This window comes from Orycteropus afer, unplaced genomic scaffold (genome assembly GCF_000298275.1).
Source record: "Orycteropus afer afer isolate SDZICR_OR568_19922 unplaced genomic scaffold, OryAfe1.0 scaffold00786, whole genome shotgun sequence".
NCBI classification, from domain to species: domain Eukaryota; kingdom Metazoa; phylum Chordata; class Mammalia; order Tubulidentata; family Orycteropodidae; genus Orycteropus; species Orycteropus afer.
The window spans coordinates 756,786-771,393 of NW_006922373.1; positions in this window are offsets into that span (position 1 = coordinate 756,786).

A 14,608-nucleotide genomic window follows, 5' to 3' on the forward strand; every position below is an offset into this window, starting at 1 on the left:
GCAGCTGAGTGCTTTAATCACTGTGCCACCAGGGCTCCTTTTATGCTTAGTTTAGTGCCTGGCATTCAGTAGATGCTTAATAAATATTTTTAGAAAGAAAGAAAGTAAAACTGGGAATGTAGTTTCTTAACCCATGGCAAGCTGATTTGGGTTATTTGTATATGTAATCACTTACTTATTTATAGCTTGAGTTTGCCATGATTTACAGCTGGAATTGTTTTTGTTTAATACAAGCAGCTTACTGGGGCCTGTGTGATATTTTAAGGAGGAAGCTGGGGAGAAGGGAGCATGCAGGAAATATGAAAGGAAATGTGTAAGGGTATGGTCCTCAAGAGTCGAAAAATTTTCTTAGGAGAGGCAGAAAGTTATGCAAAGAGGAACCTTCTGTTCAATATTGTCTCGAGTCCTGTTTGCATTACACGTTTCTTTTCACTTGGAATTTTAGAGATTATGAATATAGGTGAAAAATTATTCTAATTTGAAAAATATACTTGGAACTGTCTACTAGTTTTGACCTTTCACTAGTGTGCGTGAAGTATAGAATCCTTAATCTTTATTTAATTCCTTTTCACCTTTCTTGTTTAGAATATAATTACCCAAATATTTCCCCTATATACTTTGAAAACCACATTGGACAGTGTTATGAGTTCTGCTTCAACCACCAACCAAAATTTAGAAAACTCAATGGGAAAAGGAAAGTCGATTATATTTACCCGTTTTTGCTTACTGTGTGCTTTCTTCTTTCCTGATGTTACAGTTCCTTTTTTTTCTTTTCCTTCCCATTTCAAGAACTTCCTTTAGGGATTCTTCAGGGGTAGGTCTACTAGAGACAAATTCTTTTAGCTTTCCTTCATCTGACCATGTCATGATTTCCCTTTCATTCCTGAAGGATATTTTCACTAGATACAGAATTCTGAGTTGGGAGTTCTTTTCTTTCCGTGTTTGAAAATGTTGTGCTACTTCCTCTGGCCTTCACTGTTTCTGATGAGAAATCTGGTCACTTGATTTGTTTTTCTTTTACGGATAAGATATTCTCTCTTGCTGTTTTCAAGTTTTTTGTTTTTTTTTTCCCTTCATCTTTAGTTTTCAGGAGTTTAGTTATGATGTGTCTTGGCATGGGTTTCTTTGAGATGATCCTATTTGGGGTTTGCTAGGCTTCTTGAATATGTAGGTTTATGTATTTTGCCATATTTGGGGGATTTTCTCACTGTGGAAAAAGGGAAATAAAAATAGAGATAGGGCAAGGCAAAGAAGAACCCTGAAGGATGGAATTGGGATTGAGGCCTCAGTATAAACCCATGATTTCTTACAGATATATAGAGAAAGAGAGAGAGGAGGGGAGGGGAGGGGAGAGGAAGGAGATCCTGAAAGGGCTTAGATGCAATAACTCAATGTATCAGTAAGAAGACCTAGTGCCAGATTTGAGTTTCTTTTCTTTTCTTTTTTTTTAATTAGAGATTTTTTTTCTTTTCTGCAACTTAATTTTATTTTTATCTGAGTTACTGTGGTTGGCATCCTCTGACCTCCTCTAATCTCACAAAGGAGAGGGAAAATCGCCATCAGCAGCTCAAGGCTTATTCCTATGAGGCCAGACATACTGCCACCCTCCAAACTTTTCACCAGTTCTGACACCAACCATCCCTTCTGCACACTCTCTACTTCTCTGCTGGGTTTGATAATTCCTTGCAAGGGCCACGCAGAACTTATAGACAGTACTCATGATTATGGGGTTTATTAGGGAAGTAACAGGTTACTCAGGTTCAGGAACGCTCAGGATACTATTCTTTAAATCAGGACAGCCTCTCTCTACCATGCCCACAGTCACACCTCTTTGGCCCTTGGCCTCTTGGCCAGGCCTCTGCCTTCCGCCCTGCTCTGGTAAGTGTTACAAAGCTCTTTGAGCTCAGCCCATAGGTGCACCTAGGTGCACCCCATTCTGCCAGCAACCTTCCTGCCCAAAAGCACTCAGCTTTCTCACTCTGTGGGCCAGCAAGCCCACTGCTCTGTTTCATACTGGTCTCTTGGTTCTGTTGCCTCTGCTGCTGCTGTCTTTCTGCTGTGGTCTCAGTGCAGGGCTCTCAGATCCAAGGATGCACTCCACTTTTGGCCTTTCTCTGTCTCGATGATAGTGAGGTCCCCCTTTCCGCTTCTGGAGGGCTCATTATAAGCCTAGCAGAGTGACAAAACTGACCAATCCCCACATTAGGGTTCCATATACCTTATTTCCATGGTCCCACCTTCACAAAGGTGCCACGTACGTTATATACATTGCTAATGTATCCAATCCCCTTAGTGGGCCACAAAACACCACATGTATACATAATTCCACCCAGTCATTTGGTGGGAGTCACAAAGACCATTGCTCGAAGAGCTATACCAAGTACTCACTGCACCACAGTGATATCCCACTGCCAAACCCACGCCATTGAGTAGATTACAAATCATAGCAACCCCTGTAGGCTTTCCAAGGCTGTAAATCTTCATAGTAGCAGACTGCCTCATCTTTCTCCTGTGGAGCAGCTGGTGTGTTCAAACCACTGATCTTTTGGTTAGCAGCCTAATACCTTAACCACAGTGCCACAAGAGCTCCTTAATCATGTACATAGTTTACTGGTTTTTTCTTTTCCTTCACTCAAGTTAATATATATCTACCCTCTAGCTAGTGGTTTATCCTCCCTTCCCAACCCACCTCTGGTAACTATCAACAAATGTTTCTTTATTTTGTGACATCCTGTTTTTGACTTTTTGAAGTAGTAATCTTATCAATATTTGTCCTTTTGTGATTGACTGACTTCACTCAGCATAGTGAGCTCTAAATCCATCCATATTTAAGATGTTTTGCTGATTCATCATTGTTCTTTAACATCACGTAGCATTCCATTGTGTGTGTACCATACGTTGTTGATCTATTCCTCCACTGATGGCCATTTAGATTGTTTCTGTCTTTTTGCTATTGTATATGGTGCTGTGATGAACATGAGTGTGCACATATCTGTTCATGTCATGGCTCTTATTTCTCTAGGATATATACCTAGTAGTGGAATTGCTGGATCATATGGAATTCCTATTTCCAGGTTTTTAAGGAAGCGTCATACTGTTTTCCACAGTGGCTGCACCAATTTACAGCCCCACCAGCAATGCATGATGGATCCAGTCTTTCTACACCTTCGTCAGTATTTGTTGTTTTCTGTTTTTTTGCACTTTGCTGTTAGTGCTGGGGTGAGCAGATTTGGGTTTCTAAACACATTTTTTTCTTTCACTGAAAAGAAACAAGGCTTTGTGGAGAAATGAATGACTCCAGGACAGGGACAAAGAAGTACAAGTTAAGCTTAGAACATCCTGTTGTGATAGAAAGTAAGGAGGTATTCCCCTCCAAAGAAATAATAATAGTAGGAGTATGTTAAAAGGTCAAAAGAGGAATACTATTCAGCAATAAAAGGGAACAGGCTACTCACACATGCCACATCAAGCATGAACCTCAAAAACATTGGTATCATGGATGAAATTTTCCCATTCATAAGTGAAAGAAGTCAGATACAAGAAACTACATATTGTACAATTGCATTTATATTAATAAAATGTATATGAAAAGACAATGGTTCTACAAGTGTATTTGTATGTTCTGTGAGAATTCCCAGGGGTATAGTAGAGCTGACAAGGGACAAAGTTGTAGTCACTGCTTGGTCACAGCCAGCTACCCAGAGAAACTGAGTAGTTGAACCTGTGGGCTCGGAACTATAGTCACAGGGGACATCAAGCTCAATTGGCATAACATACTACACAAAACATTGTTCCACCTCCTACTTTGGCAAGTAGCGACTGCGATCTTAAAAGCTTGCAAGCAGCCATCTAGTTGCAACAGTGGGTCTCTCCTCATCCAGAGCAAAGAAGAATGAAGAAAATAAAAAATTCATGGAAACAATTAGTCCTTGTGACTGGTACACCATGCGATCCTCAGCCTATACGACTATCAGACCAGAAGAACTAGATGATGCCCGGCCACTTGGAGGGGGCTCTATATTGGAGATCTTGGATAGAGAGAGAGAACAATGTGGAACAAAACTCAAAATCATTTGGAAAAAAAAAAGGGGACCAGGTTTGCTGGTCTGATAGAGCCTGGTGGAACCACTGAGACTATGGCCCCTAGCTGCCCTTCATGTCTGGAATTGAACCCACACCTGTGGCTTCCAGCCAAACAAAAGACAGGCATATGAGTTGAACATGTATCTGAGGTAGATACACTCCTTGGAGAGAATAATCATGGGAGAAAGAATGGCTGTGTATGCACAGGGAGACAGCTCAGGGGTCAGAAGTGCATGGAGGGATGGACACAGGGAACAGGTAACTATCAGGAGGAAGTAGGAGGGGAGCTGTTGCATTAGGGTAAATTGTAGTCAATGTCATGAGACAACATGTGTGTGAACTGCTGTATGGAAAGTGAATTTGCTCTGTAAACTTTCACCCAAATCACAATTTTAAAAAAATTATATGAAAAGATACATTTATAGAGAGAAATGACATTAGTGGTTGCCTAGGGCTGAGGGTGAGAACAGGGTATATCTGCAAATGAGGGATCCTATTAGGTGATAGGGAGCTCTAGTGTCATAGTGCCTAAGGCATTTGACTGTTAACCAGAAGGCTGGCAGTTCAAACCCACCAGTCACTCCTCGTAAGGAAGATTGGGCAATTAGTTCCATAGAGATGCCGCATTGGAAACTCAACAAGGGGTTGCTATGAGTTGAAAGCGGATTTATTGTGATAGTTGCACCACTCAGTAAAGTTACTGAAAATAATAAATTGTACACATGAAATGAATGAATTTTGTGATATATAAAGTATACCTCAATAATATTTTTTTATTGTGATTTGGGTGAACATTTACAGAGCAAATACACTTTCCATACAGCAGTTCACATACACTTTGTCTCATGACATTGACCACAATTTAGCACAATGCAACATCTCCCCTCCCACTTCCTCCCAACAGTTACCTCTTCCCTGTGTCCATCTCTCTATGCACTCCTACCCCCTGAGCTGTCTCCCTGTGCCTGAGCAGCCCTTCTTTCTCTCATGCTTATTCTCTCCAAGGAGTGTATCTACCTCAGGTAAATGCTCAAGTGATATGCCTGTCTATTGTTTGGCTGGAAGTCACAGATGTGCATTCAATTCCAGACCTGAAGGGCAGCTAGGGGCCATAGTTTCAGTGGTTCCACCTGGCATCCTCGGGCCAGCAAACCTGTTTGCTGCTTTTTTTTTTTTTTCCGCCAAATGATTTTGAGTTTTGTTCCACATTGTTCCCCCTGTCTATCCAGGATCTCCTACAAAGATCCTCCTCCAAGTGGTTGACAGTAGTAATCGAGCACCATTTATTTCCTCTGGTCTCATAGTGGTATAGGCTGCAGATCAGATGGTGTACCAGTCGCTAGGACTAATTGTTTCCATGAATTTTTGGTTTTCTTCATTCTTCTTGGCTCTGGACAAGGAGAGACCCATCGTTGCATCTAGATGGCAGCTTGCAAGCTTTTAAGATCTCAGTCGCTACTCACCACAGTAGGAGGTGGAACAATGTTTTGTGTAGTATGTTATGCCAATTGAGCTTGATGTCCTCTGTGACTATGGTCCCCAGCCCACAGGTTCAACTACTCGGTCCCTCTGGGTAGCTGGCTGTGACCAAGCAGTGACTACAACCTTGCCCCTTTTCAGCCCCATTATACACTTGGGAATTCAGATCATACACATAAAGTTATTGGACCACTGTCTGCCAACCCTACACATGTTCTTTGGTGCACTCTCCACTTCATATACATAACTAATATTTCAGCCTGTCCACCCATCTATCCACCCATATACCTGTGTTTGCCTTCACTGACCACGCCGTACTATATGTGCAAAAGGGTTCATCTTTGTTGTCTGTACTTCCCATGTACCTCTCTATGTCTTTCTCTTCCTCAATGCCGCCATATTGATCACTCACATTTGGTACATTGCCCTTTTGTTCATCCAAATAAAAACCTACCTCTATCTATCTATCATTATTCCCTCCCCTCCCCTCCCAACCCTGGTAACCAACAAAGAAAATGGTCTTCCATAGATAAATGTTTCCTTGACTATTACAATAATGGACTAATACAATATTTGTCCTTCTGTGATTGACTTATTTCACTCAGCATAACTCAGCATTTGACTGTTAACCAGAAGGCTGGCAGTTCAAACCCACCAGCCACTCCCCATAAGGAAGATTGGGCAATCTACTTCCATAGAGATGCCACATAGGAAACTCAACAAGTGGTTGCTATGAGTTGAAAATTGATTTATTGTGATAGTTGCACCACTCAGTAAAGTTACTGAAAATAATAAAATTGTACACTTGAAATGAATGAATTTTGTGATACATAAAGTATACCTCAATAGAATTTTTTAAAGCAGTGCTTGGGCTGGGAGGGGGAAGGAAGCAGATTTTCTTCAAAGGAGCCATCATTATTAGGCTGGCAGCTAGATTCTCAAGACTGTGATGATAAGTCAATTATAACTCACTGAACGGAGTAAGAATGTTGTTGTTGTTGTTATGTGCCGTGGAGTCAGACCCGACTCATAGCGACCCCTCTTTGGGTTTCCGAGGCGGTATCACTATGGAAGTAGATTGCCCAGCCTTCCTTCCAAAGAATGGCTGGTGGGTTTGAACCACCAGCCTTCTGGTTAGCAGTCAAATGCCTTAGGCACTATGCTACCAGAGCTCCTAGAGTAAGAACATTGTTGTTATGTGCCCTTGAGTTGGACTGACTCATAGCGACCCCTCCTTGGGCTTCCAAGGCAGTATCACTACGGAAGTAGATTGCCCCATCTTCCTTCCGTGGATTGGCTAGTGGGTTTGAACTGCCAGCCTTCTGGTTAGCAGTCAAGTGCCTCAGGCACTATGCTACCAGAGCTCCCTACTGATGATATGAACAAAAACATAGTTGAATATAGAAGGAATGATGGAACTAGAGAATCACAATTTGGCAGCCATGATGGTAATAAATGTCAAGAAACATCAATGGATGTTAAAGCGAATGATTGAAAGTTTGTTGGGAAATGGAATATTTACTTAACCTCAAAGTACCACCCCACAAATTACTTAGGGATTACAAAGAGAAAAAGAGTAATTTAATACTGGAAGGGTCTGGCAGACACTGCCTTAACCAATTAATCAATGTTAACATCACTAAACCCACTGTCATTGGGTCAATTACAACACACAGCATCCTTTATGGCAGAGTAGAACTGCCCCTTAGGGTTTCCAAGGTTGTAAATGCTTATAGAAGCAGACTCCTTCTCGTTCTCCTATGGTGTGGCTGGTGGGTTCAAGCTACCGACTTTTTGGTTAGCAGCTGAATGCTTTTAAGCACTATGCCACCACAGCTCCTTTAACATCACTGGTAACGTGCGAATCAAAATTGTTTACTGCCTGATAGGATACAGAGAGGAACACAGCATCACTTTGGGGCTATTCTACCAAAGATAACTCTCCTAAACCTAATCAAAAGGAAACATCAGGCAAGCCCAAACTGAGCAACATTTTATAGCATAACTGTCCTAGGGTAATCTTCGAAAATGTCAAGGTTATGAAAGTCAAGATAAGAATGAAGAACTATTCCCCAGATTGAAGGAGACTTAAGAGATGTGACAACTAAATTCAAAGTGTGGTCTTGGATTTGATCATTTAGCTATAAAAGACATTATTGGGACAAATGGTAAAATCTGATAGGCTGTGAGGATTAGATGGTGGTAATGTATTAATGCTAATTTCCTGATTTTTATGGTTGTATTGTGGTTATGTATCAGAATGTCCTTATTTGTAGGAAATACACATTAAAATGTTTGGAGGTGATAAGACATCAGGTTGGCAACTTACGTTCAAGTGGTTCAGGAAAAACATAATCTTTTTACTTTTTTAAAAACTTTCTGGCTAAATTTGAAATAATTTTAAAAAACATTAAAGTAGAAATTTTTCTTCCAAATAGCCTCTTTCCATTTTGATAACTCTTCTTCTGGAGCTCCTAAACATTAATGGCTGTAATTTATATCTTTTTATACTAGATATCAACCAATTGTTTGGGAATCCCTCTTCTACTTATCTATTTATTTCTTCAACAAGATTATTATACACCCAAAGGACAAAGATTACGTTTCTGTTTCTTTTGTTCTGTATTTCCTTGTGGTATCAAGTAGTTACTCTTAACCACTTGTAAACACTGAAGGGTGTGGAGCATAAATTATATGAAGAGCTCAATTGTCTCTTTTAATTTAAACCCATAGAAAACCCCTTTAAATTATCTCTCTTAATTCATATGAGAGATCCAGAACCAAGTCTGAGCTGATTACTCTTACACACCAATCAGTGGCCCCTGGGAGTCAGAGAAACGTGTCTTGGTGGAAAAATGAGTCATCTACTAACACACAGCTGCACTCACTCACCCAGAGCACAATGGAAATGTGGAAATCTGAGTGGAGCAGGAGGAAGCTATATCCAAACAAGAGTTCACACTCTTCCTGTGCTGCTACATTGTGAGATGGTAACATGGTTTTCTGGGAAAAGGGCCAGATTCCACAAATGGAATGGTTTTGCTTAAATATGCACAGCTGCTAAACACTTAACTGTGCTTATTGAGAGAGTCTTGTTTTAAAGATCTGATCTTGGTTCTAAAACCCACTGCCATTGAGTTGATTCCAATTCGTAGTGACCCTATAGGACAGAGTAGAATTGCCCGCAGAGGGTTTCCAAGGCTGTGAATCTTTATTAAAACAGCCTGCGTCCTTCTTGGCCACAGCCAGCTACCCAGAGGGAGCGAGTAGCTGAACATGTGGGCTCAGGGGGACATCAAACTCAATTGCCATAACATACTACACAAAACATTGTTCCATTCCTACTTTGGCAAGTAGTGACTGGGATCTTAAAAGCTTGCAAACAGCCATCTAGATGCAACAATGAGTCTCTCTTCATTCAGAACAAAGAAGAATGAAGAAAACCAAAGATTCATGGAAACAATTAGTCCTCGTGACTGGCACACCATGCAATCTTCAGCCTATATGACTATGAGACCAGAAGAACTAGATGGTGCCCGGCTACCTCTGTCAACCACTCGGAGGGGGATCTATGTAGGAGATTCTGGATAGAGTAGGAGAATAATGTGGAACAAAACTCAAAATCATTTGGGAAAAAAAAAAAAAAAAGGATCAGGTTTGCTGGTCTGATAGAGCCTGGTGGAACCACTGAGACTATGGCCCCTAGCTGCCCTTCAGGTCTGGAATTGAATCCACACCTGTGGCTTCTAGTCAAACAAAAGACAGGCATACGAGTTGAACACTTACCTGAGGTAGATACACTCCTTGGAGAGAACAATCATGGGAGAATAGAAGGGCTGTGTATGCACAGGGAGACAGGTCAGAGGGCAGGAGTGCATGGAGGGATGGACACAGGGAAGAGGTAACTAGCAGGAGGAAGTGGGAGGGGAGCTGTTGCATTGTGGTATATTGTAGCCAATGTCATGAGGCAAAGTGTATGTGAACTGCTGTATGGAAAGTGAATTTGCTCTGTAAACTTTCACCCAAATCACAATTTAAAACAATAAATAATAATAATAATAATAAAAACAGATTGCCTCACCTCATCTTTCTCCTGCAGAGCAGCTGGTGGGTTCAAACCTCCATCCTTTTGGTTAGCAGCCAAATGCCTTAACCACTGCACCACCAGAGCTCCTTGGTTCCAAAAGGAAGACTAAAAGGAAGGAGGATCCTCTCATGCGTGATGGAATCGGTTTTACAGAAACAGTCTTCTTGAATACCAATCCTTGATGGGTCAAGTAAGAGAAGGGGAAAAGGTCATGCACATTTCCTGCCACCAATTGTGTGTCAACCATTCTGGTAAGTCCCTTTGCATATATGACCACATTTCATCCTTGAGACAACCTTACATATATTGTATAATGAAAAAATTCAAATACAGATGAAAGAAAAGAGAAAAATAGAATGAATCCCTAAATACCTATCACCTCACTTCAACAATTATCAGCACATTCAGTCATGTTTCATCTATATCCCCATCCACTTCCCTCTGGATTTATTTGAGTCAAATCCTGGATGTGATATAATTTCATCTATAAATACTTCAGTAAGTATCTCTAACGTGTGAGAATTCTTTTTAAAATATGATCACAATGCTATCATACCTTAAAAATTTATGATAATTCCTCATCGTCAGCAAATATCTAGTCAGTGTTCAGATTTCCCTGATTATCATGTAAACATATATTTTGGTGGTTGTTTTTATAATTTGTTTGTTCAAATCACAATCTAAATAAGGGCCATACCTTGTAAATAGTTGATTGGCTTTCTCTCTCTCTCTTTTTTTTTTTTTTTGTGTAGGCTTTTTTCGAAGATGAAGGTGCACCTAACCAAAGCCATGGTATTTTATTTCACTCGCCTCATATACATGTGAAAACTGGACAGTGAATAAGGAAGACTGATAAAGAGTTGATGCTTTTGAGTTGTGGTGTTGGCGGAGAATACTGAAAGTATCGTGGACTTCCAGAAGAACAAACAAATCTGTCCTGGAAGAAGTGCAACTGGAATGCTCCTTAGAAGTGAGAATGGCCAGACCTACTTTGGTCATGTTGTCAGAAGATACCATTTCCTGGAGAAAGATATCATGCTTGGTAAAGTGGAGGGTCAGTGGAAAAGGGGAAGGCCCTCAATGAGATGGATCGACACAGTGGCTGCAGTGATGGGTGCAGGTATAGCAAGGAATGTGAGCCTGTCTCAGGACCAGGCTGTGTTTTGTTCTGTTATACGTAGGGTCGCTAAGAGTCGTAGCTGACTCGACAGCATCTAACAACAACATAACAGGCTTTTAAAGTCACTTTTAACTTAGTGATTCCCCTTTCATCATCATCGCTTCCCTTTCTCTCTCTCTCTCTCTCTCTCTCAATTTATTTGTTGGAGAAACTAGGTTGTTTGTCCTGTAGAATTTCCTGCATCTGGATTTTGCTGATTGCATTCCCATAGTGTTGTTTAATGTGTCTCTGATCCATATATTTCCTATAAACTGATGGTTAAAACTGTAGATTTGATCAGATTTTATTATTTTTGTTGTTGTTGTTGTTTGTTTGCTTCTTTGTTTTGGTCAAGAATCCTTCATAGGCATTGATATGTACTTATTATTCCAGGTATATAATGTCATGGAAAAAGTATGGGCAGGACTTGGGGTTTAATTTAATTTGAGAGGAGAGGGAGAGAGAGGAGTTAAAAATTACTAACTCTAAGGTTTAGAGCCTGTGATGATTAAGAACATGATCAAAAAACAAACTCACTGCTGTCTAGTTAAATCTGACTCATAGTGACCCTTCCTTGAGTTTCTGAGGCAATATCTCTATGGAAGTAGATTGCTCAATCTTCCTTCCGAGGAGTGGCTGGTGGGTTTGACAACCAGCCTTCTGGTTAGCAGTCAAATGCCTTAGGCACTACACCACCAGAGCTCCATGATAGTACCATGAATAGAAATAACAAAGTCATGAGGGGTATTTTTTTGTGTGTGTGATTTTGGGGAAAATTTAGAGAGTAAATTCATTTTCCATTCAACAATCCATACACATTTAATTTCATTACTTGATTGCAATTTCCCACAATGTTACAAAAATTACAAAAATTACCTCTTCCCTGTGTCCTTCTTTCCTATATGCTCCTTCCCTCAGAGGTATCTCCCTGTGCAAACGCTGCCTTTCTGATCTGCCATGATTGATTGTTCTAAGGAGTGTACCTACCTGGTTCACCTTGTAGGCCTGCTGCTTGGCTGGAAGGCATGGGAGTGAGTTCATTTCCAGATCCAAAGGATGACAAGGGGCCATAGTCTTGGGGATTTCACCAGTCTCTAACAGACCACTAAGGCTGGTCTTTTTTATGATTTGAGTTTTGGTCCACATTTTTCTCCTACTCTACCCAGAATCTCCTATTTTAATCCCTTTCTGAGTGGTTGACAGTGGTAGCCAGGCACCATCTAGTTCTTCTGGTCAAGTTTATATAGGTCGAAGTTCGCATGGTCCACTAGTCCCTTGGATTAATTGTGTCCATGGGTGTTTGATTTTCTTCACTCTTCTTTGCTCTGGACAAGGAGAAACCCATTGCTGTATCTTATTCCAGGGGTCTGGGTTTTGAGGAAAAATATTAAATTTGGTTTATATATGTTGAGTTGGGGATGATGGTGGGCCTTGCATTTGAGAGAGAGAGATCAGAGACCAAGGCTGACTATTAAAAATATCAAAATACTTTTGGAATCTAAAAACCATAAAGTTTTTAGGGGCAAATGGAGGGGCCCTAATTTATGGCATAAAGAGACTGTCAAGCATAACTCAAAATTCACAAACAGCAGAAGACAAACTAGATTAATGGGACCTTCTAAAAATTATATTTTTATGTACTTCAAAAGGCTTCTCCAAAAGAGTAAAAAGAGAACCCATAGATTGGAAAACAAATATTCGGCAATGACTTATCTGACAAGGAACTTATCTCCAAAATTTATAGAAAACTCCAACACTTCAACAACAAAAAGACAAACAATCCAATTAAAAAATGGGCAGAAGACATGAATAGATATTTCACCAAAGAGGATATTAGGTGGCCAACAAACACATTAAGAAATGTTCATGATCATTAGCCATTATAGAGATGCAAACCAAAACAACAATGAGATACCATCTAGCCCCAACACTAATAGCAAAGTTCAACAAGACAGAAAATAACAAATTCTGATGAAGATGTGGAGAGATTGGGACTCTCACACACACTGCTGATGGGACTGTAAAATTATACAGCCACCGTGGAAAGCAACATGGTGATTCCTTAAAACGTTGGAATTAGAAATACCATTTGATCCAGCAATCCCATTTCTAGGCATATATCCTAAAGAAGTGAGAGACGGGACAAGAACAGATACAAGCACACCCATGTTCATTTGCAGCACTATTTACAATGCAAAAAGATGGAAACAACCTAGTTGCCTATCAACAGAAGAATGGATAACCAAACTGTGGTACATACATACAATGGAATAATATGCAATCCTAAAGAATAATGTAGCATCTACAAAACACCACATAATGTGGATGAACTTGGAGGACATTATCTGAGTGAAATAAGTCAATCACAGAAGGACAAATATTGTATTAGGTCATTATTGTAAAAAGTCAAGGAAAGGTTTATATATGGAAGGAAACTTTCTCTGTTGGTTACCAGAGGGAGGTGAGAGGGGAGGGGAGGGAACACTGCTAGATAGGTAGAGGCAAGTACTGATTTGGGTGAAGGGATGGACAATGTGAGTGATCAACACAGTGGCATTGAGGAAGAAGAAGACAGAGAGAGGTACATGGGAGGTACCAACAACAAAGATGAACCCTTTTGCATATACCATACTGTGTTGTCAGTGATGGCAAGGTTTGATCTATGGGTGGATAGATAGGTAGACAGGCTGAATGATCAGGTATGTCTAGGCAGGGGGCATTGTGCCCATGACCATGTATGTTGTTGCTGTTATGTGCCACGTTGTTGTTATGTGCCGTCGAGTCGGACCCGACTCATAGCGACCCCTCCTTGTGTTTCTGAGGTGGTATCACTATGGAAGTAGATCGCCCAACCTTCCTTCCGAGGAGTGGCTGGTGGGTTTGAACCACCAGCCTTCTGGTTAGCAGTCAAGTGCCTTAGGCACTATGCTACCAGAGCTCCTGTTATGTGCCACAGGCTTACAAAACAAACAAACAAACAAACAAACAACTGACTGCCATCAAGTTGGATCCAACTCACAGTGACCCCTCCTTGGGTTTCCGAAGTGGTATCACTACAGAAGTAAATTGCCCCATCTTCCTTCTGAGGAGTGGCTGGCGGGTTTGAACTGCCAGTCTTCAGGTTAGCAATCAACTGCCTTAGGCACTACGCTACCAGAGCTCCTATGTATACGGTTAGCAGACAACATTTCTACATGCATATTTGTATGTGCTGTAAGAATGTCTGGGTGTGTAGTAGAGCTGACAAAGGGCAAGGTTGTAGTGGCTTCTTGGTGAGTAGTTAGACCTATGGGCTTGGGCCCCTGGTTGCGAGGGACATCAAGTTCAATTGGCATAACATACTACACAAAACATTGTTCTACATCCTACTTTGGTGAGTAGTGACTGGGGTCTTAAAAGCTTGCAAGCAAAGAGGCCATCTAGATGCAATGATGGGTCTCTCCTCATCCAGAGCAAAGAAGAATAAAGACAACCAAAGATTCATGGAAACAATTAGTTCAAGCGACTGGTACACAATTCTCAGCCTATACAACTATGAGACCAGAAGAACTAGATAGTGCCCGGCTACCACTGTCAACCATTTGGAGGGGAATCTATGTAGGAGACCCTGGATAGAGCAGGAGAACAAGGTGGAATAAAACTGAAAATCATTAAAAAGAAAATGACCAGGTTTGCTGGTCTGACAGAGCCTGATGGAACCCCTGAGACTATGGCCCCTAGCTGCCCTTCAGGTTCGGAATTGAACTCACTCCTGTGGCTTCCAGTCAAACAATAGACAGGCATATGGGGTGAACATTTAC